Below are 25,021 nucleotides of genomic sequence, written 5' to 3'. Positions count from 1 at the left end.
TTGCGCCTGGACCCTTTCTGCACAACCGCCAGGATCGGCCCACAATTTCTGTTCGCACGTTACGGACTAATGCTCGGCTTCAACAGCTCCGCTGTTAAAAACAGATTGGAATAGTATTACGTTATACCGGCCCAAATTTCGGAGTTGAAAAGTGCAACTTTGGAGCAGTAAAAATGCTAGTTTGGAGCAGCTATTAGTGTTTTTGGAGTAGATGGCAAAATATGCCACATACAATAATCAACGCAAATTGTAAGAACAAAAAAACTGTTAAGAAGATGGATGGTTATTGAACACGCAGGAAAATGAGCTATATTTATTCGAAATACCAGTACGTGTGCAAAAATGAGATCAAACCAGGAAAGCTGAGCACCACATTATAAATGTAACCACAATCGCATACAGTGAACCGGATATATCGAACGCACATATAACGAATTATGCTTATAACGAAGAGCAGTAAAATACCCTTGAAAATTTTGCATTCAATTTTAACGCCGCAGCTGTTCTTAGTCGAGCTTTCGCCGGATAGAGGAAGGAAAAAAACTAAGAGTTGTTGAAACCCCCTCCGCGCGCTAGGAGAAAAGTGTCGAGGAAGTGACGCAGTCATCGTGACGTAGTCATGGTATCTTTCCTTATTGTTTCGAGATTTTTGCGCTGTAGCGTCCATGTTGTCGTGGCATAATGGCAACTTTGTTAAGGTGTGTGCGCTCATACGTGTTGCGCCGTAGGTTTCGTACCGTGGCAAAGGCACCGTGTGGGCAGGTTGCGTTTGTCTCTGTGTTTTGTTCTGCTGTTTTATCTGGACCGTGCTCACCCGGTTGATGCTGAGGCAGGTGGGACTGAAGGAACTCAAATGCTTGAGACGAATATGCATGCAACGCTTTACGCAATTTACCGCGCCACGGCAATGGCCATGGAATAAAGAATGTTTGCGGGAAATTTTGCCCTCTTCGGCTAAGTCATACCAACGTGCCATTGTAGACCGAAACCACTGTGTTTCAGAATCTGTACAATGACCGCCTTGCATGTCAGGGACAGTCGTGCAGTATTCCTGCTTTTGACAGCGGGTGATATTAAGTAACGATGATAAGGTAAAACGTTATGCAAGAATGGATAATCCTTGCTTTATAACTTTGTGTTCGGTAACAACTTGTTATTGTACATATTAAAACACAAGTTGCTCAACTGTTGCTTGTCTCTCGCAGTACTCACGACAGCACGCGCTCGTTTGATGAGAGCGCTTTCGAGGGTCATACACAACTGCACAGGTGTACCGGTGGAGTTTTACACCGAAATATGCATCATTTCGCTGCCCACCTGTAGTGTTTCATGACCTAGATGTGCACGTTGACGTTTACAGTAGCACTCAAACATCTTTCATTACAACTCTCGGTTTAGGATTGCTGCAGAACACGTGCGCCCGAGCAGCTACGTTGCGCGGCGTGGTTTTGCGAGAAATGTAAACAAGAGAGGAGAATCTGCCACGACAAGATGGCGGAATAACACCAACTTCCGGCGTCACTTGGCTTCACAAAGAGTTACGTCAGAGCCCCTCCTTAGTTTTTTTCCTTCCTCCATGCTTCGCCTTCGTCCGGTGTCACGCAAGTCACGTGATCACGAGGATGAGAGCCGCGCCGGGAGAGGGCAGGTCGCGTGACCAGCAGAGAAGAGGCGTGCTAGAGGAGGAGGCGACCAATGAGAGGCCGCGCTGGGCACGAGAAGGTGTTTCTGTGCGGCGCGCCCTTTTGGATAACGAACGCATGCGACTATGGGAAGAACAGGAGTAGTGCGTACTCCAGAGGAAGAGGCTGTCTAACGTGAGCGTCAGCAAGAGTTGGCTCGTGAACGGGTTCGTCGCTTGCTCTCCTTACTGGCGCCCAAAAAAGTGGCGGAACAACTTGCACGCGAAAAGAAGGACGCCAAAACAGTGAAACCTCACGGGAAAAAAACACACGATAGGACCGCAAATACGTATGTGTAGCAGCAAGAATGAGGCAATGCGCAGAGTTGCTGCCGACGCCGTCCGCGTTTCCGCACGCTTGCCCCGAACGAGCACGTTGTCCGTCACTGCAGCCGATGCCTCTGGTAGCGGCTCGGTAGGCTTCGACCAGAGAACTGGACACTCATCGAGTATCGTCAGCAGTCGCTGCCTTTTCTCGCCTCGCAACGTTTCAATATAAGTTCCCGTTGTAGATCTGTATTTACTTGTGTTTACGCAATTGCATCACGTGCAACCCATGCACATGAAACACAGTGTAACCAACACAGCTTCGGGCTCTGATTTTTTTATTATATACACCGACATAATTGCATCTAGAACTTTCTTGCTTTTCCCTTCAGATTCGATATATGCGGGTTCAAACTGTATAACCGTTGCCAAAGCAGCAGTTGATAATCGGTATGAGGTCCAAGTAGTCTCAGTCACTTTCACATTTCAGCAAATAGTCTGCATGTCAAGTTCAAAAATACAATTAAATTAGCTATATATTTAAAATGACCGTTCTTGTGGCAGAAATGAGAATAAAGCCGATAAAGCTGAGCATCACATTGTAAAAGCAATCAGTACCATATATCACAGTTGCCACAGCAGCAGTTGGTAATCAGTACGAATCAAATTTCGCTGCGCTGTTTCGGAGAGCTTCGGATCAGTTACTAAAAATGGCAGTTTGGAGCAGCATGTAGCAGCGTTTCTCATTTGGAGCAGTTTGGAGGAATTGGAGCAGCACTTCTATCACTGCTCTTTTTGTCACCATCCTTATCTTGCTGCACGCAGTACATCCCGTAAGTGCTTGAACCATGCCACTGCATACCACCTCTGAATACCTGTGGTAGAAAACTAGACAGCAGCGCAAGGCAATCACTCTCTCACCTGGAACTTCTTTTGACCTGTGGCCATACTTCATCAGTAACACACTTCAACGGAGCCATCTTTTTCATTGTTGCGCCGCTGTCGCACGCTGATGACAAGGGTGAAGCATGCGACAGCGTTTACGAAGGACGGTTACCAATGTGGCAGTACAGAGGCTGATGGCACCCTATAATAAGTCCAAGCTTACTAATAATGTTTTCGCAGATAAAATAAACGCGCATGCTCTTTTTAATTAGCAATGTCCAGTCTTGGTACAGTTCGCAACAACTTGTAGATCTGCTTTGTCTTTTTCTCGCGAGAAACACTATAGGCGTGAGGCTCGCGAGTGGCAGCTCGGCAGCCCGTGGCCTCTGACATCTCGGAGGTTGCAGGCAACACTTACTGCGAGCTGCAGATACCAAGCCATGCAGTATGAAGTGGGGCAGCTCGCAACATTTCCTTCGGGCTTAGCGCGACTGCCTTGCGAAAGGGCGGTGCTATCAAACACTGATGAAACTACTGTCAAACGACGGTTTAATGTGTTATCCTTAACTTTAGTGTGGAAAAATCAGTGTGGCAAAAAGACTCGCGCTGAAAACGACAGTAAAGCTCAAGACAGCACTGACGATCGAAATAAGAGCCCAGTATAACACGCATCCTAATTTTCGCTCTACGTTGTCGCTTCTAGCCCAAACAAAAGCTGGATTCACGTGGTGGATCAATTCTGCGGTCGAGCGTTGCGTGTCTCAGTGCTGCCCAATCACTGCGGACACAAGGACAAAGCAGATAAGCTGCTGGCAGAGCCATTCGTGCCGGCTAAGTCACGGAATCTTCTGCCTGCGAAATTTTCTCCGTTCTGTGAATCCAGCTTTACGCACTGGCGTAGAGAAGTAGTCTATTAAAGATATCCCCGCGTCTGTGACGAGAAACATGTTCATGTTAGGCTACAAGACCGTTTCAAAACTGCACATGCATTCACTCAAAGGTTGATTACTATAGTCATAGTCAGTTAATAGCTTTTTCTGATAACGAAACTCCCGCCTCAGTTTGATATAGAGCCAGCGCCTGCCGCTAGGGGCGGTATAGTAAAGAAAGGCCACCTAGCCGAGCGGCCACCGGAGGCGGCGGCGGTATTTTTATTGCGATAGCAATTATATGGACACTTCCACCGAATTTCTGCCGTCGCGTCGCCGTCGTGAGGTTCCGCATAGATAATCTGCGCCGCGCGCCGTATGCCCGAGCGGAAGCGTGCGGGGACGCACGCTGTCACGGAGAGCGAACGCACTCAATCTTCCACGCGCAAGCAAGGAAGCGGGAAGCGAGCGCCGGAGGAGCGGGGGGGGGGGGGTGCCAACAACCGCGCTCGTCGCTCGCTCGCACCGACTCTTATCTCCACACGGCTCTGACCTTTATGCGCTGTGCATTCGCCGCTCAGTTTCCGTTGCAGCGATAGACCGCACGTACCTTCGCCCGCTGCGGCGTATGCGCTTGCTGCCAGCGTTTTGCCAGTCGTTGTCTGCAGTCATTCAGTGTGATCTATTCATGTTTGTTGTGTGCGCGCTCACACCACAGTTAGTAATAGTAGGGCCACATTTTCCAACGCGCGCTACACATGCAATGCTGCCCGGATCGGCAGTGCAGCGCTACAGGTGTGTCCCTTCGACGCGCTGCCCACGGGCAGCGCTTCTCATCAACACCACCGTTTCACACACGCCTTCTCGTGGTCATCGAGTCTCTTCATGTCGGTCTTCTTACGCCGCAGCACACCTGCTTACTTAATCAGCTCATGTTTACTACAATTCATATTGCTACCAAAGCCGCTCACCTTACTTCGTATGACATTGCTGTGTTGCTATCGCATTCATTGCTTCACCCTTAGGGCGAAACTGTGACATTTTTTCTGCTATCCGCCGGGGTGGCTCAGCCAGCTAAGGCGTCGCGCTGCTGAGCACGGGATCGCGGGATCGAATCCCGGCCGCGGTGGCCGCATTTCGATGGAGGCGAAATGCAAAAACGCCCGTGTGCTTGCGTTGTAGTGCACATTAAAGAACTCCAGGTGGTCAAAATTAATCCGGAGCCCTCCACTACGGCGTGCCTCATAATAAGAACTGGTTTCGGCACGTAAAACCCCAGAAAAAGAAGGTATTTTTTCTGCTCTGGTCGCGTTGCGGCCGAAAGCCCAGCTTCTTTTCGATTTTATTTAGATTCTATTTTGTCGTAGCTGTTACAGTATCCAAACTTGAACATCTGAGAGTGTTTTCTAAACGAAATCAAGGCGCGTACAAAAAGTAAACAATCTCAAAGTCAGCTGGCGGCTCCATGTGTCAGCATACGACGCGCATAGAATTTTCTTACTGAGAAATGTGTCGTTAGCTGGTCCAACCGGCTTCGATTAACAACTTTTAAGCGACTTTCATGCGCTGTACAAAGAATAAGACATTAGCGGCATGGCGTTGCCAGTAAACGACATCCTGAGCTCAAGGTCGTGTGCTGTTACTGAATTCCGATTGCACTCGAGCCGTTCAGGTGATGGTGACAGATTGTAATCGCACGTAACATTAAATGTGCTATGACGTCAGAATTAGTTTGGAACAGGTACATCGGCAGATCGTAGCCATGAATGAAACACTTGCTTGAAGGGAAGTATTGTCATTTTAATGCATCGCAAGCTTACTAGTTTTCGTGGTATTATTCCAAGTGTGCGACAAAGTTTTCAAGCGCGATTTTTGTTGCCAATATACCTTATGAAAACCCAAACGGATTATTATGCCCGACTGACTCAGCAATCCGCTTATTAATATTTAACTCAGAAGCAGAGGGACGAGGATTGACGGTCCGTTGCACTCCTTGGCGAACTGCGACGCATAATAGTTTTTGAATCGAGAGCTTTCTTTGAAGCAAATGTAGCCGTTCTAACTCGCGAAAATTCTTATGAGAAATGACATTTAATTTTCGCTTTCACTCGGCACTGCTATAGTGTAGAGCTCAAAAACCACCTGAAAGTTGTATTGACACAGAAAACTGATATGTTGTTTTTTCTGTTGCCACTAAGTTCCTAATGTCCTATTTATCCCGGCTGGAAGCCTACTTTGCTTCAGCAAACAAAATTACTTCTGTGGGTTGCCCTTTTGTAAGCCGTGCAACGCTGAGGTAGCAACGTTAAGCAAATGTTAGAATTGTCAATAGCTGCTGCTATCTGCATGCGAAATCTATAGGCAAGAATTAAACTAAGTGGTTATGCGAATAATTTGCCGTTATAAATATCAACACACAGACACTGCAATCATAGTTACAGCTAGGTCATGAATATTTTATTGCTTAAACTAGAACAAAGTTTTTATATGTGCTTATGTTCTCATGGAGGTACTAATAGGCACCGATTATGTTATTTGCAATATATAAATGAATCTTGTAAACAGAACAGGCGACTGAGAATCACGCACGCACACAAACACACGCACGCACACATACACGCACGCACGCACGCACGCACGCGCGCGCACACACACACACACACACACACAGGCCGACGAAAACACGCGGAATGGCAGTAGGCCTGATGCGCGGCTTGTCCATCGGCAACGATATAGCATCACCGTTTATCGTGAAATCGTCCGTACGGAGATGGATAATGGATCAAAGTACTTCGCGCACACAAGCACATGCTCGGACTCGAAGCTGAAATCGTCCGTTTCTTACCGTGGTATGGCTCGCTTCCAATTTTCGAAGTGCTCACGAACACTCGGCATGCAAAATAGCGATACCTTTTCGGCCGTGCCTTTGCAGCTGGAACGGCCCGCCGGCACACAACACCTGAACGGCATCGTCAAGCGAACATGCCGCTTCAATTGTAGAATGCCAAAATACGGATCTTGCCTAAAAATCAATCATAAATATGACGTACGCGACCAAACTTTCAGTACACGCTGGCTGCATCTGCAGTCTGTCCGGGTTTAACAAGGAGAAAGGTGGCCTCTCAGCTGCAGTGGCGCCGTAGCGCGGCGGCTTCATGCGACATATCAAGCTCACCCATAGAGAGACGGCGGAGTTTTGTGACCAAAAAAGTATTAAGGGACTATGTTATAGTATAGAAAATTTCAAACTGCATTTTTAATAGTGCCCCGACAAGAGTGCCACTACCAATTCTCTACCTAGACGAATTTAATGTGTTCAGCGATCTCATGCTGCAGGAAATGTCCACAGCAGTCGTTAGGTTGATTCTGCCGACTTTTCAATGCAGTACAGTTGTTCTTTTACTGATAAGCAGTTGTGCCAGACAGATGCTCCCCAAATTAAGGCGGGGAAGACAACTGGTGCAGAAAGCTTGACGCGACGCCAAAACATGTGCATTGCTATTGTGTCTTCCCACTTGCCACACTACCAGTAACAGCAACATTGCATACTTAAATTTGCAGAAGGGCAACCTGGGAGTTACAGGATTATAAGGTTTAACATTCACCAAGGGTACGATGAGAGATGTCATAGCCAAGAACTACTAATTAGGTCTGGCGAACTGGGGTTCTTTATTATGCAATGAAAGGCTCTGCACAAGAACCGCTTTCACTTTCCCTCCTCATCAGAATCCCAGCTGCCGGGAATTGAATCTGCGACCTTACGCCCAAGTAGCTAAGCACCACTGCCAGTGAGACATTGCCATTGTGGTAGGTACCACGTATTTCTCTTCAACGACCTTTTGACTGCAGTAGTTCAAACAAATCCATATTTTTATTACAAATAAAAAAGAACCAAGAAAAGCAGTATCCTCGTGAGGGGGGACTTAAGTAAGCCACAAAGAATATAAAAGCCAATGACAGGTGGTGACACCACAATGTGACTGTGCCAGCCTCAGGTAAGGTGAAGTTCGTTAAGAGAAGGCATTCAAAAAAGTTGCAGTGGCTTAGCTCGGCTATGCCAGGATATACGTAGCGTTAGCAAAGGTTGAGCTGATTATTCTTAGCTTTCCTGGTTGTCTCCTACGCTCAACCGCTAATTGCCAGGCAACTACTTCGGGATCCGATGAGTCAAGCTTCTCCGTTCTTCTGCGCTGTTGAGCAGCATTTGCGCTCTCCTTCTCCGTGGCTATACCACACTGACAAACGCCAGTCAGAAGCGCAGCGGCTCCAGCGCAGTGTCAGACGGCGACTGCACAGCGAGCGCGCGCCGGCGCCAGTGCGTCTACCACGGCTACGACGTCACTCCTCTGGAATGCGCAGACCGGCGGCGGTGAGTCGCGCGCGGCGGCGGCGGAGTGCGCGAGAGGTGCCGGCTCCGGTGGCTCCGGTGCGCAAGCCGTGTGACATCCTGATCCTTGCGCATGCGCAGCACGGCTCTTGATGTGCCGCGCGAAACGGGCTTGGCTAGGCCAGTGTAGCTAACGCTACAAAATAGCTAGACTCAACCGGCCAACTTCTAGAACTTCTTCCGCAGAAGTGAGGGCCGCAGTGGTGAAAATACTGTGCAATCTGATGGTGAACTCGCGTTCCAGTGTCCTTACATTGTGTCATAATAAATGGATGATAGAGCTCTGCATTACATATCTAGCAGAGTGCCGATATATTGGTTTACTTGAATATCGCTCTACCTTTTCAGTCCAGCTCAGAAGTCACTTCTATGGATGCATGCGCACAAAGTACCGAATTTATCAATGGGTGTGTACATGTAGGGAGGCTAGAATGACTGTGTTTCGCCTCTTCCCATAAATAAAATTTATCATAATCTGTGATTTCACGTGCCAAAACCACACACAAACTGGAATCGATACATGCATTGGAAAGTTCACAATGGCAATATTTAACTTCGGTTCTTAATTCAAAGTGGATTCATAGGTGGAGAAAAATCGGCTTTATCTGGAACCCCTGGGCCGGTATTTTGTAGCGATGCCTTTCCGATGCTAATGCCTTTTCGTGCTTTTCGCGCTTGGTCATTGGTCAGAGCGATGGCCCGCTCACGTTATCAACGGGGTCAGCTGGCCGTGAGCGGTGGATGATAAGACTAGTATAGAATAAAGCATAACGCATCGCTACAAAATACCGGCCCTGGGGTGCTATGCAGGATGCGCCGAGTTTCTCGTTCGCACGAGTTTCACCAGAGTTTGCTCGATGGCAGTCAGTGAACGGAGATAGCAAGGAACGTGCAATAACAGCAGGCAAAAAGAAATGCAGAGATAAAGCCGCGTATGACAACATGAGCGCACCCTGCGCGGCACAGTGCTTCCGTGCTTCAAGCACAGAAGGCTGCGCAGCAAAACGCGCCAGCGCCGCGTATTGTTATCAACGTATTATCACCATTTAGCAATACCGTGACTGTACCGCTGTCTATCTGCACACTTGCCGCGAGCCACTTGCCACGGCTTTCAAGGGCGCGTAAAGGGCGTGCCTCCTCTTTCGAGCATTATCTTTCTATCCTCCGTCGAATGTGAACAGGGCACATGCCGTGCATTGTTGCGCCTACACTTTCCCTCAATCGATTACGTTCAAATACAACAAATAAAATAAGAAACACTTTATTTCTTGAAGTATCTGTTTTTCGTTTGGAATGCCATAAATGTTTGATGACAAACAGAGATCGAGCGAGTTATTAAATTTTGCACTTTTTTGCCGCGAGTGGCGACAGTAAAGCGAAAGCTTACAAGCGGATACCTTTTAGAGGGTCGCACGCACGAGGGAGTTCATACGGTGAACAGTCGCCAGGGGCACTGCAGTGCTATCCTTGATAGGGTGCCTTGATGCCCGCGTGCATCGAGGCACTCTAATCCTTGATAAAGTCAGTCATGACAATGATCTTTCCATTTCCTGACTATTAGGGGAATGGCAACGCAACGCTACGGCATGGTTGTTCACCGCAGGTGCTTCACTTAGGCGGCTATTAAGGCCGCCGCTTTACCAACTGAAACGACGGGAGCAAAGTTTGTCACTGCAAAGTGGCTGTGCGGTATTCTAGGGTCCGTAGTGACGCAGCACAGTGAAAATGCGCCCGTTTATCTGCGAGCGGGAAGCCTCCGCGATGCATTGCAAAGAAGAGCGCGCTGCCCAGTGACACAATTCATCGCTTGTCATCGCTTGCCCAGTGAAGGTGCCTCCGTTCGCATGTGTACGCAGAGTTTGAGTGTGTTGTTCTCTAAAATGTGCTTGCCGATTGCCTCTGCTGCTGACCTAACAGCGATCGCAGATAGATATAGTAACGACAGCGCAGCAATCGCATTTTGGCGGGTGATGGCTCCTGTGTGCAGTTAGGAAATTAAACTTCGAACGCAGGAAGGGTTGCAACTATTTAGTGTGCCGTGCTTGTGATGAAGAAATGCCATCGCACTGGGTTTAAAAAAGGGAGCGTTTCTCGGCGCTGACCGTGTTTGCAACACTGCAGATCCGATACACCACCGATGACAGAGCAGCCATCTCAAACAACAGCTGCGATACCTTTACGTTGGAAAACACTACGCACTGCTCAGCATCGTCATCCACCAAGGCGCATCGACGCCTTTCAAGCAGCTACAGTGTCGTTCCGATAATTATTTGCTGTGCGCTACGTCGCTACAATGCAGACAATGAACCATGTTGTGGGGCCATCACAGCCTAAGATAGAAGCATGAGTCAGCGAAAGTCGCCGCTTTGTTTTTGATAGTGGTTCTCAGTTACAGTGCATCATCGATGACAGTGTGCTGTGCGTATTTTCTGTCGGCGGTCAAGATTGTTGATGCCTCTCAGTTCCGCACCACGTCGCTGTTGCCGGAAAATAAGTTGGGCGTGGCCCAACCGTGGCGGGCGCATAGCACCCCAGGGGTGCTATGCAGGATGCGCCGAGTTTGGCGAAACTCGGGATCTTCCCGAGCTCTGGCGACGCCCCAAGATGAAAGAACTAATGGTAACAAGACAAAGTTTGTCCGTCTGCACGCCTCCAGTTTCGTTGGTTTATCTAGATTCACTCTGGGTGGCTATCATGTCTTGGGCGTTGCCATATGGGTGGTCGACAAACTGGGGTTCACGTGGTGATACGGTCGGTGCATGGTGGTACCTTCTTTCACTTGTTTGTCGTTCCACCGAGTGCATTACAGGCACAAGCAAGTTATAAAATAAATGTATTTATAATGATAATATTAGTCACATTAATGTGGGTTATAATCATTTTAAAGTTTACAATATGTCCACTGAATGTGTATTAGACTAATTTGCCGTTTATTACGTTTCGCATTATACCACGAGGGGACGCTCGCCCTCCTCTTTCTTCCTATGGATTGGATTGGCGTGGCTCGCTACGTGCTTGCGCTAGCATTTCCGAGCACAGATCGTTGTGCACTGGTTCTCGCACTAGGTTTTCAACAGATCGCTCGTTGCTCCTTCTCTTTCCTTTGGATTGAATTGGTGCGGCTCGCTACCTGCTTGCGCTCCCATTTCCGAGCACAGATTGGCGTGCGCCTGGTTTTCACATTGGGCTTTGAACAGATCTCTCGTTGCTCGCGCTAAAGTAAGGCTGCGAGACGAATGAGCGTCGGCTAGCGCAGAAGTGGTTTGCCACGCGCTTACCGTGTAAGCACTCACGAATGCCGGAAAGCACTCATACAAGGGTCAGAAAATTACGCTTTATTTTCTTTTACTTTGTGATGCACCTTCATACTGGCTAGCGCCAAGCGATGGCTTCTAACAACGGCAGGAAAGAGTCTTTGTACTGGGTAGCCCGAGCGATCCGTGGCTTCTAACAAACGCAAGAAATGGTCTTTGCGGCGTGCGTGGCGGTTAATTGATCACCACCACATCTATACCAGGAATGACTCCAGCAGCGGTGCAGTTACCCTGTTACCACCGCTGTCGAGGTGGCGATTCACTTTTTGACAATAAATTTCTTTTTTTTGCGTTTGGACACTCGTGATGCGGCCCACAACTTCACGCTGTGGCTGACTGTCTCCCAGTGCAGATTGAGGCTCGCCTCGTTAGCATCCACTAAATGTGGAATACAATTCTATGTGACCCATGCGCCACTGCAAATAATGGCCCCCGGTTGAACATTGGCTGCAATAATGACCTTGAAAAGTCGCAACACTCCTGCGGTAGCGCAGACCATGTCGAAGACCCATGGTGCACGATCTTTTAACACCGCCGCAATTTTGGCGGCTCGGCGGAACGTTGTCGCCATTCATCAGGCGGCCTCGATTTTACTTTCGCTTGCCGCGAAGGAGGCACTCGGCAATTTGCACTATCATCCCGGGGCCCACGACTGGAGGTCGCGCCAGCAGCTCGTCTCTCGCGACCTTACGATGGTAGTTCCTCCAGTCGGCGATGGTGTGCTCCGATAGAGGAAACAAGTCACCGGTCATCTCCTTCAACCGCCATATATCTACGCTTTTCCTCACGCAGTACGTGAGCCAAATCATTTGCCGCCTGGAGGGGTTATCGTTCGGACGGCCGAGGCAGTCCGTGTTGGCGAAGTAACTTCCTTCGCCTCTCTGCCCGTAAAGTGCAGCGGTACCGTGTAACTGCAAAAACTGCTTTCGGCACCTGTTGCACCGGAAGGCAGCCTGGCGTCCATTCTGAGTCTTCCTGTACAATGTGACCACTACAATGGGACCAACCAACCACAGGTTGGCATGTCCGGTTGGAACTCCAGGTGCTCGCAGGTGCCCCAGTACTCCGATGACGACGCCAGACCTGCCCTGGAACTGGGGCGTGGTGGACTAACAGCGCTTGAAGCCGGAGAGAGCCGAAGCGATCGCACCAACTTTTCCTCTGCAGCCTAGTCACACCAATCTGTGCTCCGAAAGCATAATTTGCCCGCCACGCTGTCACCGCAGAGGAGAGCCTTCGCCTAACTCGCTACAGAGCCAGCGCACTGAGGTATTGGAAAGGCGAAAATGACGTTGAAACTCTACGTCGGTCATGTAAGTGAACGGGTTCAGACGGTCTATTGACGCTTGCTGTCGCTGGACGCGATGACACGGGCTGCTGCTGCCGCCGCCATGTTCCCGAGTTCAACTCGACGGGGGTTTTGCGATGTACGAGTTTGGCACGAGTTCGCCTGTCAATTAAAGCCATAGGTCACGCCCCACGCGAGGCATGTAACTCTTGTGTGCGCACCCACCACAGTTGAGCCACGCCCAACTTACTGTTTGGCAACAGCGACGCGGTGCGGAGCAGAGGCATCAACAATCTTGACCGCCGAGATAAAACACGCACAACGCACTGTCCTCGGCGATGTACTGAGCGCCGACTATCGTTGGCATTATACATACGCGTATATCTTCTCCGGCTGTGATGGCCCCACGACATGGTTTCATTGCCTGCATTGTGACGACGTAGCGCACAACAAATAATTATCGGCACGTCACTGTAGCTACTTGCAAGGTGTCGATGCGCCGTGGTGGACGATGATGCTGAGGAGCGCGTAGTGTTTTCCAACGACAACGTATCGCAGCTGTCATTTGAGATGACGGATCTGTCATCGGCTATGTATCGGAGCGGTAGTGTCTCTAACACGGCCAGCGTCGGGCATCGCTCGCTTTTCTAGACCCATTACGATGACATTTCTTCATCACAAGCACTGCACACTAAACAGTTGCAACACCTTCCTGCGTTCGAAGTCTCATTTCATAACGTACTGCACACTAGAGCCCTCAGCTGCCAAAATGCGAATGTTGCGGTGTCGTTACGATATCCATCTACCATCGCAGCAGAAACAATTGGCAAGCACTTTGGAGATGCACTCAACATACTGTGTATATGCGCACAGAGGCACCTTCACTGGGCAAGCGATAAAAAGCAATTAATTGTGACGCTGGGAAGCACGCTCTTTTTCACAATGCATCACGGAGGCTTCGCGCACAGAAATAAACTGGTACCGTACAGCCATTTTGCAGCGACAGCCGTTGCTCCCCTCTCTATGGCTAGAGTCTCGTTTTTCGTTGGTAAAGCAGCGGCCTTAATAGCCTCAGTGAAGCGCCTGCGGTAAACAGCCATGCCGCCGCGATGCGCGTTGCCCTTCCCTAATAGACAGGGAATGGTCAGATCATTGTCATGACTGACTTAATCGAGAATAGCACTGCAGCGCCCCTGGCGACTGCTCACCGTATGAACTCCCTCGTGCTTGCGACCCTCTAGAATGTATCCGCTCGTAAGCTGTCGCCTCACTGTCGCCACTCACGGCAAAAAAGTGCAAAATCTAATAATTCGCTCGATCTCCGTTTGTCATCAAAAATTTATAGCATTCAAAACGAAAAACCGATACTTTAAGAAATAAAACGTTCGTTATTGTATTTGTTGTATTGTAAAGTATTCGATTGAGGGAAAGTGTAGGTGCAAGAATGCACCGCATGTGTCCTGTTCGCATTCGACGGAGGATAGAAAGATAATGCCCGAAAGAGGAGACACGCCCTTGACGCGCCCAAGAAAGGCGTGGCAAGCGGCTCACGACAAGTGTGCAGATAGACAGCGGGACAGTCACGGTATTGCTAAATTGCGATACTACGTTGATAACGATACGCGGCGCTGGCGCGTATCGTTGCGCAGTCTTCTATGCTTGAAACACCGCGCAGGGTGCGCTCATGTTGTCATACGCAGCTTTATCTCGACATTTCTTTTGGCCCGTTGCTCTTGCGCTTTCCTTGCTATCTCCGTTCACTGACTGCCATCGAGCAAACTCGGGCAAAACTCGTGCGAACGAGAAACTCGGCGCATCCTGCATAGCACCCCTGGTCTGTATACTTTTGCTCCGGGGAGCACATGAGCATATTTTTTTTGCCCCAATCAAAATGCTACGGCCTAAGCCGAGGTCGAATCCACAACCTCACACTTTGCAGTGTACATCATAGCCACTAAGCTACGGCGAGGGCTCTTCTTTCCGTGAAATAAAACTGGACTACAGGCAAGACCCCATCTACCGACGGCTGGAAATGTTTCAGACTTCAAGTGCTGAGAGGCTCATCTTTCGTTGTGTCGGTAGTTCCCCAAAACGTATACCTCGACGGGTTAAAGGATTACGGACATAATTTCTGAGCTGTAAACCTCTACAATAAGATGCTCCTCGCGCATTGAGAAACACAGGACATTGACATTTCGTGCTAAACTTCGTTTCAAAAGGTTGGAGATTTCGTTACTTTTACTTTATTCATATTGCGGACCTCATAGGTCCATGCAGGGTGGACCACACAAAACAAGCGTTCTCAGCAAAGAACAATGTTTGGCGCTCCGATGGTATCATCGCCATTATTGCGACATCGCGACAAAGCAAAATTTGACTCTAGCAATAAGGCCAGGTATAATGCTGCTGATCAAAGGAAGATAAACAACAATGCTGCAAGTGATTCCTATGGCGTGCTCATTTTTGAGTGCCATAGCTAAAAAGTTGAAAAAAAACAAGCAAAAAATTTCACGTCCAAAGTGAAAAAAATACGGCCTTGCTGCTGGCATTATAACGTAGAAGAATGAAATAAACGATGTCGACAAAGAGCGCAAACAGTGTATTTGATAGTAAAGTGCATACCGTAAAGATGGCAGGAAGCTTAAGATTCGCATTTAAGAGTGGAACGCCATAGCATTCAAAGATCCCTGACTGCTTCTCACGCTTCCCGCAACTGCAGCTTATGTAAGCATAATATTTACTGGGAATGCTGGCGGCGAACGCTATCCACTAAGGCAGCTTTGTGGTAGAAACGCGGCCTGTTGCGCTGGCCGATCCCGGAGGACGTGCACAGCCACGCCCAAAAATACATCGCTTTTAGGTTTCTTTTATTCTTTCGCACTTTTAATATTTCAATTAGAGGCGACTTGTTATAAAACGCATGCGCTGCGGGAGTTTGTTTCGTGTCATTAGTTTGTGGCCTGTCATTCTCTAAATTCCGAGGAATGACTTTGCCAAGAATGTAAGACAAGGTATGAGCAATTCTAGCGATAGAAGGGCCTGGCAATATAACCGGCATATAGGCATGTCATATAACAAGGCGTGGCATATACATATACCTAAATATCTACGGGAATTTCCGCTCACGAGACGCCGGACGCCGACACCGGGTTTTCAGCTACACGGGGCCCTTAACGCTGTCGCGCTAAAAACGAAATGTCAGGCAATATCATTTGGGAATGTAGCCACTGGACAAGCTGACTATTCGAAAAAAGTCAAATTGTGTAGGCGTATTTGGTGGTCATGTACAGCATTCGGTATATTTATTTATTTATTTATTTGGGAATACTGTAGCCCTCATTTGAGGGCCATTACAGGAGAGGAATTGTCAAATAAAACATAAATATAAATATCATCACTGACAATACAACAACATAAAGCACTGTAAAACACAAATTACAGGGAAAATGAACTATAGGTATACACGTGTAAGGACTGTAGATATGCAAGAAATAACAGAAAGCATGATCAATTCTTACGTATCCCGTTGCCTGTAATACAATTCTAGTTGCGTATAAAACTCTTTTGAGCTGTTACAGTGCAGTCCGGAAGGCCATTCCATATGTCAATACATGAGGGAAAGAACGAGTGTTGGAAACCATCAAGGCGTGTTTTATAAGGTTGTATACTGGCAGTGTGGTTTAAACGCGCACTGTTTTAGAGGGGGACGAACGTACGTTTCTTTGTTTATTTTTATTTGATTTCTGGTTATCTGGAAAAACAATTTCATTCGTTGTTTTTCTCGCCGTGTTTCTAGCAGTTCCAAGTCGCAACATTTCAACATGTCTGTTACAGAATCGGTTCTCCGATAACGCGAACAAACAAAACGCACAGCAGTTCTCTGAATTTTTTCAAGTTTATCTCGCAAGTACAGTTGATGACGGCTCCAAACGGAGGAGGCGTACTCCAAAACCGGGCGAACAAATGTTTTGTACGCAATTAATTTTAAGCTTTTTGGTGCATGCTGCAACTTTTTCTCAAGAAGCACAATTTTCGGTAAGCCCTAGAGTAGACCTCCTCCACCTGGGGGCGCCAGCACAGATCATAATGAATGATCACCCCTAAATATTTAAAGCTACGTACATTGAGCGAAGGGTTGTCACCAATTTTATAGTCAAAGGAAAGCGCGGTTTTCTTTCTTGTTATATGAGCAAACGTCGATTTCGAGTAATTTATTTCCATTTCCCATTTTATGCACCAGTCATATAAACCTTGGAGGCATCGGTTAATTTTCCTTTGATCGGTTTGATCTGCCACGGTGCAATATATTAAGCAATCATCGGCAAAAAGTTTTGTTTTAACAGGTGATTCAAAAACGCTGGGAATATCATTTATGTAAATCAAGAACAATAGCGGCCCCATTCCTGATTCTTGTGGATCCCCGGATATGACTTCTAGTGAATGAGACAAGCACTTTTCAATGCGGACGGATTGCACACGACCACTCAAATAGGCTGCAATCCAGTTCACAATGTCTGGAGCAATACCTGCTTCTGAATTTAAAAAGCAATTTACAATGCGGTACCTATGCGAAGGCCTTCGCAAAATCTATGCAGATGAATGTCAATTTGTTCTGCGCTTCCAAAAGCTAGATAAAAAGTCATGCACCCGTCTCAATGGAAGTGCGAAACAGTGGATAAACCGCTTCGGAATCCAGGTTTGTGCACGAAGAAGAAGTTATTCCCTCAAGGAAAGAATGATATGCTTGCTATTGCCGTGTTCTATAAGCTTACAACTCACAGAAGTGAGCGATATTGGACGATCGTTGTTAACCTTGACTCGACTGCCGGGAATTTAAACGCGAATCACAACAGCGCTGCGCCAATCCTTGAGGCCGTGAGCTGGGTTCCAAACGACTTTCTAAAGATTCTGTTAGATAGAATGAAACCCATGTCAGCTATACGCTGCAAAAATTCACTTGTGCGATCCCGTGCGTCCCGCTTGCTTTTTTGGTGGTCAAGCGCAAGCACTTGCTGAAATGTACATGCTTGGAGTGCTTTCTAGTGGGTCCATTGCGAAAGCTCCCAATTCACTACGCTCATTGTTTCCTTGCTCTGTTCTCGTCTTCGTAAATACTGACTGGAAGAACACATTGAAACAGTCTGCTATCTGATTCTTTTCCGTGATCATTTGAGAACCCTTTTTCATCTGGTCTATCTCTTCCTTTTTATCGCTTAAGTACCTCCAAAATTTTTGTGGAGAAGACTTCAGGAACCCAGGAAGCGTTTGGTTAAAGTACTTTTTCTTGGATTCCTTTAACGCTAATTTTAGTTGAGCACACAAATCGGATATTTGGGTTGGGTTTTGTTTATTTTTGCGTAACCGTTTTATTCTACGCTTTGTGTGTATAATTTCCCGAGTTATCCATGGGCTATGCTGCTTTGTTTTTTTCATGCGGGTAGGAATAAATTCATCTACGCAATGGTGGACGAGTACCTTGAAACGTTGCCACAGTTCTCTACTGACTCACTAGACGACACAAGTTCAAATTCACTAAATGATAGACTTAAGTTATCTACTATCGTTGTATCGTCTGCCCGTGCGTAGTCTTTATACGGTTTAAAAACAGGTGATCGCCGACTACTTTGTGTACAGACTGGTATATCGACGGATATCATTTTGTGGTCCGATATTCCTGGTTCAACTGACACCCTACTTGCAGCTACTTTGCAAGATAAGAACACAAGGTCTAACAATGACTGGGAACATGAAGTCTCTCGCGTATTTTCTTCAACAATCTGCCTTAAATTGTGATAAAAAATAATTTCCAGGAGTTTTTCAGCACTCTGAGACTTCTGTGTGTCCGGGCGAGAGAGTTTTCCAGTTTATGTGCGGTAAATTAAAATCTCCAGTCATTATTAGCCTCGTACTATTATTCAAATGAGCACACAAAAAAGCGTTTAATTCGTCTAGGAACTCAGGCGTGGTAGCAGGGGCCCTGTAAATGCCTCCCACTAAGAACACAACGCCATTTAATGATATTTTGCACCATACTGCTTCTGAAAAGCCACACTCTATTCTTTCGGCCCTAACTGATGATTTCACAACTATAGCTACGCCCCCACCTCTTGAGCCCCTATCCATCTGAACATTTTATACCCTGGAGGAACACACAGTCATTAGGAACTGAACTATTTAACCACGTTTCTGTAATAATAAGTACGTGTGGGCTATGAGAGAGTAGTGTATATTCAAGTTCTGCGATTTTATTTACGACACTCCGTGCATTCAACAAAAGCAGGCGTAGCTATGAGTGCTGCTCAGAATTAGGAGCACTCTCCTGCGCAGTAGCTACAGAGAAGCCGTGCAAGTTTGGGGCAGTTTTGTCCCTGCTTTGTGGTTATCTCCCGACGCTCTCCTCGAGTTTGGTCCCAAATGTAACATTTGTCTTTTATTTTCAGTTTTTCATGGCTCAGGGAAACCTTCACCCCATTAGCTCTTTCCGAAGCAGCACTTTCCCATAACTGCTTTCGAATTTCCACTGTTTCTGGTGCATAGTCATTGCTGACGGAGTAGGAGGATCCCTTGAGTTTATAGCAGTTTTTCATCACGTGCTCCTTTTCCTTATAGTCGTAGAATCGCATAATAACCGGTCTACTTTTCCCTTTTTGACTCCTGCCGAGGCGATGTATTCTTTCTAACGTCTTTATCTCAATTGAAGGCCGATCTGTTCGCTATGGAAATTTTGTTGCTTTCACATTACGGTCAAAGGTCCGACATAGTTGACCTCGTACACTTGCGTTCGTCTTCTCGGTGCACTTTTCTGAAAACTTAAAACTAAGCGCGTCAAAGAAGCCAGTGGCATTGTCCCAGTATGCTGGCTTGCACCAGACCGTTAGGTGGTGCTCGACATTACCATCCCTGAAGGAAGTTTCGATCCCAAAGCCTCACCTGCTTGATTCTCGGCATGGCTTGCAGCTCGAGGCACTCCCGCTTGGCGAGCTGCGCGCCAACTCCGCCCAAAAAGTTGCGCACCGGGCACCGAGCCTACATATATCGAAGAAAACGTGCACCAGTCAGTATCTCCGGCAAAATAAGCTGTGAGATCGGCGGATTTAAGCGCCCGATCTTGCGTTTTAGTTCACACATTCCCTAACGTGTTAGGTGAGCGAGCACTCCGGTTGGACTTGTCGAGTCCATAGCCAGTGAGCTTTCCTTCTAGGGATTCAGCGTTTAACTTCGCCCGCTAATAGCTGTAATGGCACTTAGCAATAACGGAGGGGGTAAAAGTTGGGATTATTCAATTTAAGAACAAAATTTTATTTTTCCAGCAAGGCCCGCGACTACTGACCACCCGAAGAGTGCATGTCAGAGGACGCGTTTGTACGCTGCCATAATTTTAGGGCGGCTCATGCCATAAGGAAAGTCTGGCGTACGCGGTGCATGTATGTGCAGCAAGACACTTGTTAGTGCTTAAAGCGTAAAACAGAAGCAGTGAAAGTAAGAGCACGAGGGCGTGTTGGTGAAAAATCTGACAAACATTGGGCAGGCGAGAGATGCGTCGCCTCTGCTGTGTGTCGTTTACCCTTGACTTTTGCACTTCATCGACGTGAAGAGCAAAGAGAAAAGAAACTGCAACGTATACAGAATATGAAACAGGTCAGCTTAGTTTGCGGTCGCTGAATCACTCGCGAGGCGCCGCTGCCCAAACACTGCGGTGTCACGGTGCCGGGCTGCACCATGCTGTACTGCGGGGACTCGCGGGCCATTGATGCAAATTTTGTTCGCAAAGACAAGTGGCGCTGTCAGCGCTGCGGCTGCCTTCTGCTTGCTGATGGTGGTAGTGGTTGTCGTGTGCAAAGCAATGTTCTGGTAGAAAATAATCGCAAAAATGAAGAGATGTGCATTTGTTTATAAACAGAAAAAACAAATGTTCCCTTACTCGTGCTCTGTTTTACGTGACGTCTAAAACAACGTGTTTAGACATACTATACACCATAGAGTTGCAATCAGTAATTATTGTATGCAACTGTATGCTATATAGTCGGGGACAACTTTTCTTGGCTATGAAGCGAAGGATATGGAACCAGAGCGTGCCTTTTTCACAGCAGCTGTAAGTACTCCCGCAGTTCACTTTTTCTTAAGTGCGAAGTAGAAAATAATATTATTCTGTTTTTTTTTACAGCACCTGATTCGAAACGATACGTAACATTCACCAGTCAGCTACTAGTATTTCATTGTATTTTTGGTCTGCCCTTTCCAGTTTTCGCACACGAAAGACCATCACACGTTTTACGCATTCCTCAAATGTAAGATGGCAGCCGCCTCTTCGGGCAAGTGTTCGTCGCTTTCTGTCCCGCCAATAAGCTCCCCAGAGTAGCTGTTGAACGCCATCAGCAAAAAGGCCGTCGAAGCTCACAAAACAGTGTTTCCACCGTCTAGGCGCAAACAAAGCGAAGCCACCTGGAAATCGCAAACGTCGTGGTACATACAGGCGAATGAGCGAGCTGACTGCGGCGCCCGCTCTATGACGCGCCACGTCTTCGTAGTACGTGAAGACGCGGGATCGTTCTCCACCTGCGGCCATTTGTTTTTTTTTTACCCATTTTCATTTTTCATTATATTTCTTTTCTTTAATTCAATAAGTAAGTGCAAGTGATTCCCCCTACGATGTCGTTGATGCCGTTGTTTGTTGGCTTCTTCTGATATGAATAATAAAATTGGGGCACCTCGGTTCCCTTCCTTCTCGTTCATTACATAATGAGGGCTCGAATCCGGCAACATGGACGCCTTCAGGTAGCATATGTCGGTATTGACCAGTTCTTCTTCTTCATGGGGTTTTACGTGCCAAAACCAGTTCTGATTATGAGGCACGCCGTAGTGGAGGGCTCCGGATTAATTTTGACCACCTCGGGTTCTTCAACGTGCACAACAACGCAAGCACACAGGCGTTTTTGCATTGCGCCTCCATCGAAATGCGGCCGCCGGGGCCGGGATTCGAACACGCGACCTCGTGCTCAGCAGCGCAACGCCTTAGCTGACTGAGCCACCCCAGCGGGTAGGGTATTGACCAGTTGCCTTCACCCAAAAATAGATGACGTACTCGTAACGCTTGCCGCAGAAAGGATGTTCTACACCCACCGCAAAGGTTTGTGAGTGGTTGCCCTGGCAAACAGTTCTAGTGTTAGTTCTAGTAGTAACACATAAATACCCCAGAAAGTGGATGGGAAAACGGCTCCGCGGTAGCTCAATGGTAAGAGCATCGCACACGTAATGCGAAGACGTGGTATCGCTCCCCAGCTGCGGCAAGTTGTTTTTTCATCCATTTTCATTTACAGTAATGTATAATTTCTTTAACTCAATTAGTAAGTACAAGTAATTTCCCCTATGTTGTCCTCAGTGTCATTGTTTGTTAGCTTCTTGTAATATGATAATATATATATATATATATATATATATAGGGTATTTCAGCGAACACTTTCAAACATTCTTATAGGTTGCCTGTGGCAGATAGCCCTATTCTAGTTCATGAGCTGGTCTACTCGAAGTGGCGGACATTACTTGCACAAGAAATTGAAATGCATAATCTAATGACTAACAAAAATTCACAAATTAAGTTTTTAACTAATTACCTGATGGCCCATATTGCAATTTACAAATTGTAGCCGTGGAGATAGCAAGGCGATACGCCTTGCTATCGTGATTGCGTGATTATTATTATTATCGCCAATCAACCACTTGGAACGAATTCTCGGGATGACACTAGTTTCGAGATATTAATTTCCGAACTTTGCTGAAAAATGCATTGGCGTTCCAGTTAGTTTCTTAACAAAACGTCGGTTTCTGCATTGAAGCACAAACTTAACTGGAACATCAATGCATTTTTCCGCAAAGTTCGGGAATTAATATCTCGAAACTGGTGTCATCCTGAGAATTAATTTTAAGTGGATCAGCCTCGCGAGCTCCATGGCTACAATTTGTACATTGCAATATGGGCCATCAAGTAATTAGTTAAGAACTTAATTAGTGAGTTTTTGTTAATCATTCGATTATGCATTTCAATTTCTTGTGCAAGTATTGTCCGCCTCTTCGAGTAGACCAGCCCATGAACTAGAATTGGGCTATCTGCCACAGGCAACCTTAAATAAATTTTGAAAGTGTTCGCTGAAACACCCTGTATATATAGCTATTAACATTCTGGTATTGTCTCGCAGTTTGACTAACTCTAGGTTAAGGCATGAAAGACAGCATTTGTTACCCGTTCAGTGCACAGCATCGCAAATGATTGTGTGAAACAGTGGGCGCACGGAATTCAGGGCTGCTTAGCTTTTTGCACCTTTAAGCCCCCCCCCCCCCCCCCACATTCAGCGTTTTTACCGGCGTCTCCTGCCGTTGCATCTATCGGCGTCGTTGCATCAACGGCGCAGGAGAGGGCCCCCAGCAACATGAGACGCACGCAAACAGCGCCAGCCCAGCGTCGCACAATGTGTCCTGACAGATCTAACCAGATGCAGTGTGCAATGTAATTCAAGTTTACTATAATAAATGTTCCAGACTAAGGTTATTATGCCTTACTTATAGATCTACGACACACACACACACAAAATATTCACCGGCAACGCCCATACGAGCCGCTGCATTCCCCGATGGCGCCGCCTTGCCGACGAGATTGACAGTGGCGCCCCATGGCGGCGTGCACGCGAACTGCTGGTTGCTGCGGAAGTCGCTTGCAAAGTTGCCAGCAGCGCGGCCGCGGTCAGGCGCTGATTGCTCGGCGCTCAATCGAGCCACTTCCGGTGGCGGCGCCGGCGGCGAGATCTTTGGTGTGATCTTTGGTGTGATCTTTTGTCTGCCATGTGAACTTAAACTTCCGGCGCAGTCGCAGGGCATGTTCACTGCTATTCACCTTAATGTACGTTCCGCCGCCCCTAAGCTAGATGAGTTAGGCGCATTCTTTAACGAGTTCAACTTCCTGTTCGACGTGATCATGTTAACTGAAACGTGGTATCACGAAGCAAGCGATATGCTAAATATGATTGACTACAATCACTATTTTATCAATCGAAGTGGCTTCCGTGGTGGCGGAGTGGCAATGCACGTAAAGAAACACATGCTCTGCGACATAATCCCGGAATTCAGCTGCATTACAGCTGACTATGAAGTGCTTTGCATAAAGAGCAATATCAACATGTATGTGGCGTTTTACCGCCCACCGTCTGGTGATATGAGTGTATTCTTGGAATGTATTGAAGAAATATTAGAATACTCAACATTTCATCGCTATAACACTGTAATAGGTGGCGACTTTAACATAAACCTTCTGAAGGATAATTTGACCTCCAGGGAATTCCTTAACAAACTTTACGCTTGTGGCTACAATAGTGTCATGAATACGCCGACACGCGTAACTTGCCAGTCCATACTAGACTTGTTTATCGTCAGCATAGATGTAGCCGCAGCTGGCACGGTATGCGCCTGCGTAAGTGACCACTGTCCTGTCTTTATTGCTTTTCCTAAAACTACTGAAAAAGAAATAGCTTGCCATGGGGATATCGCTAAATATAGATGTATGTCTAACAAAAATATGACCTCATTCCGTATGCGTATGCTCAGGGAAGATTGGTCTTCTGTTGATGATAAGCTAGACCCAAATGAGAGCTATCGTGAATTCTTATCTATATTCACTAGTCATTACAACAAATATTTTCCTTACGTAAGCGCCAAAGCTAACAGAAAAAGAAGAAAACCTTGGGTAGGGCGGGAGCATATCAAAATGATCAAGAAAAAAAGTCGCCTTTTTAAGAAGAAGTTTTTGCGCACAAGAGATATTAAGGAATTTGAGGCCTTTAAAACTTACAGAAACAAACTAACTGCGGCATTGAAAAAGGCAAAGACCTCCTACTATAACCACATGTTTTCTGACATCTATCGACGGCGCCCAAACCAAGTATGGAAAGCCATCAATCAGGCACTGAACCGCAAAGCGGGTCAGAATACTCTAACGGAAATAACCATTGGCGGGAACAAACTTTCCGGTGTGCCTTTAGCTGAGCACTTCAGTGAGCACTTTTCTAATGCAGTGCAACCACTGGGAAGCATTGCTCATACTCGTATTGCTTACCATAATGCTGATACATTTTTTCTCGCACCTACAGATGAGGCAGAAATAGTACGTACATTTCTTTCCCTAAAAAACAGTAGAGCTGTCGATGTCGATGGATTTCAGGTAGAAGCGATTAAGCACGTATTTGACCTGCTTGCTCCTTCTCTAGCTTACGTGTTTAATCTAGTCTTTCAGTCTGGCTGTTTCCCAAATCTCATGAAAATCGCAAAAGTTTCTGTTATATTTAA

This window comes from Dermacentor silvarum, unplaced genomic scaffold (assembly GCF_013339745.2).
Source record: "Dermacentor silvarum isolate Dsil-2018 unplaced genomic scaffold, BIME_Dsil_1.4 Seq536, whole genome shotgun sequence".
Taxonomy (NCBI): Eukaryota; Metazoa; Arthropoda; class Arachnida; order Ixodida; family Ixodidae; genus Dermacentor; species Dermacentor silvarum.
The sequence above is the reverse complement of the archived record's forward strand: the minus strand, read 5'-3'. Positions refer to the sequence as shown.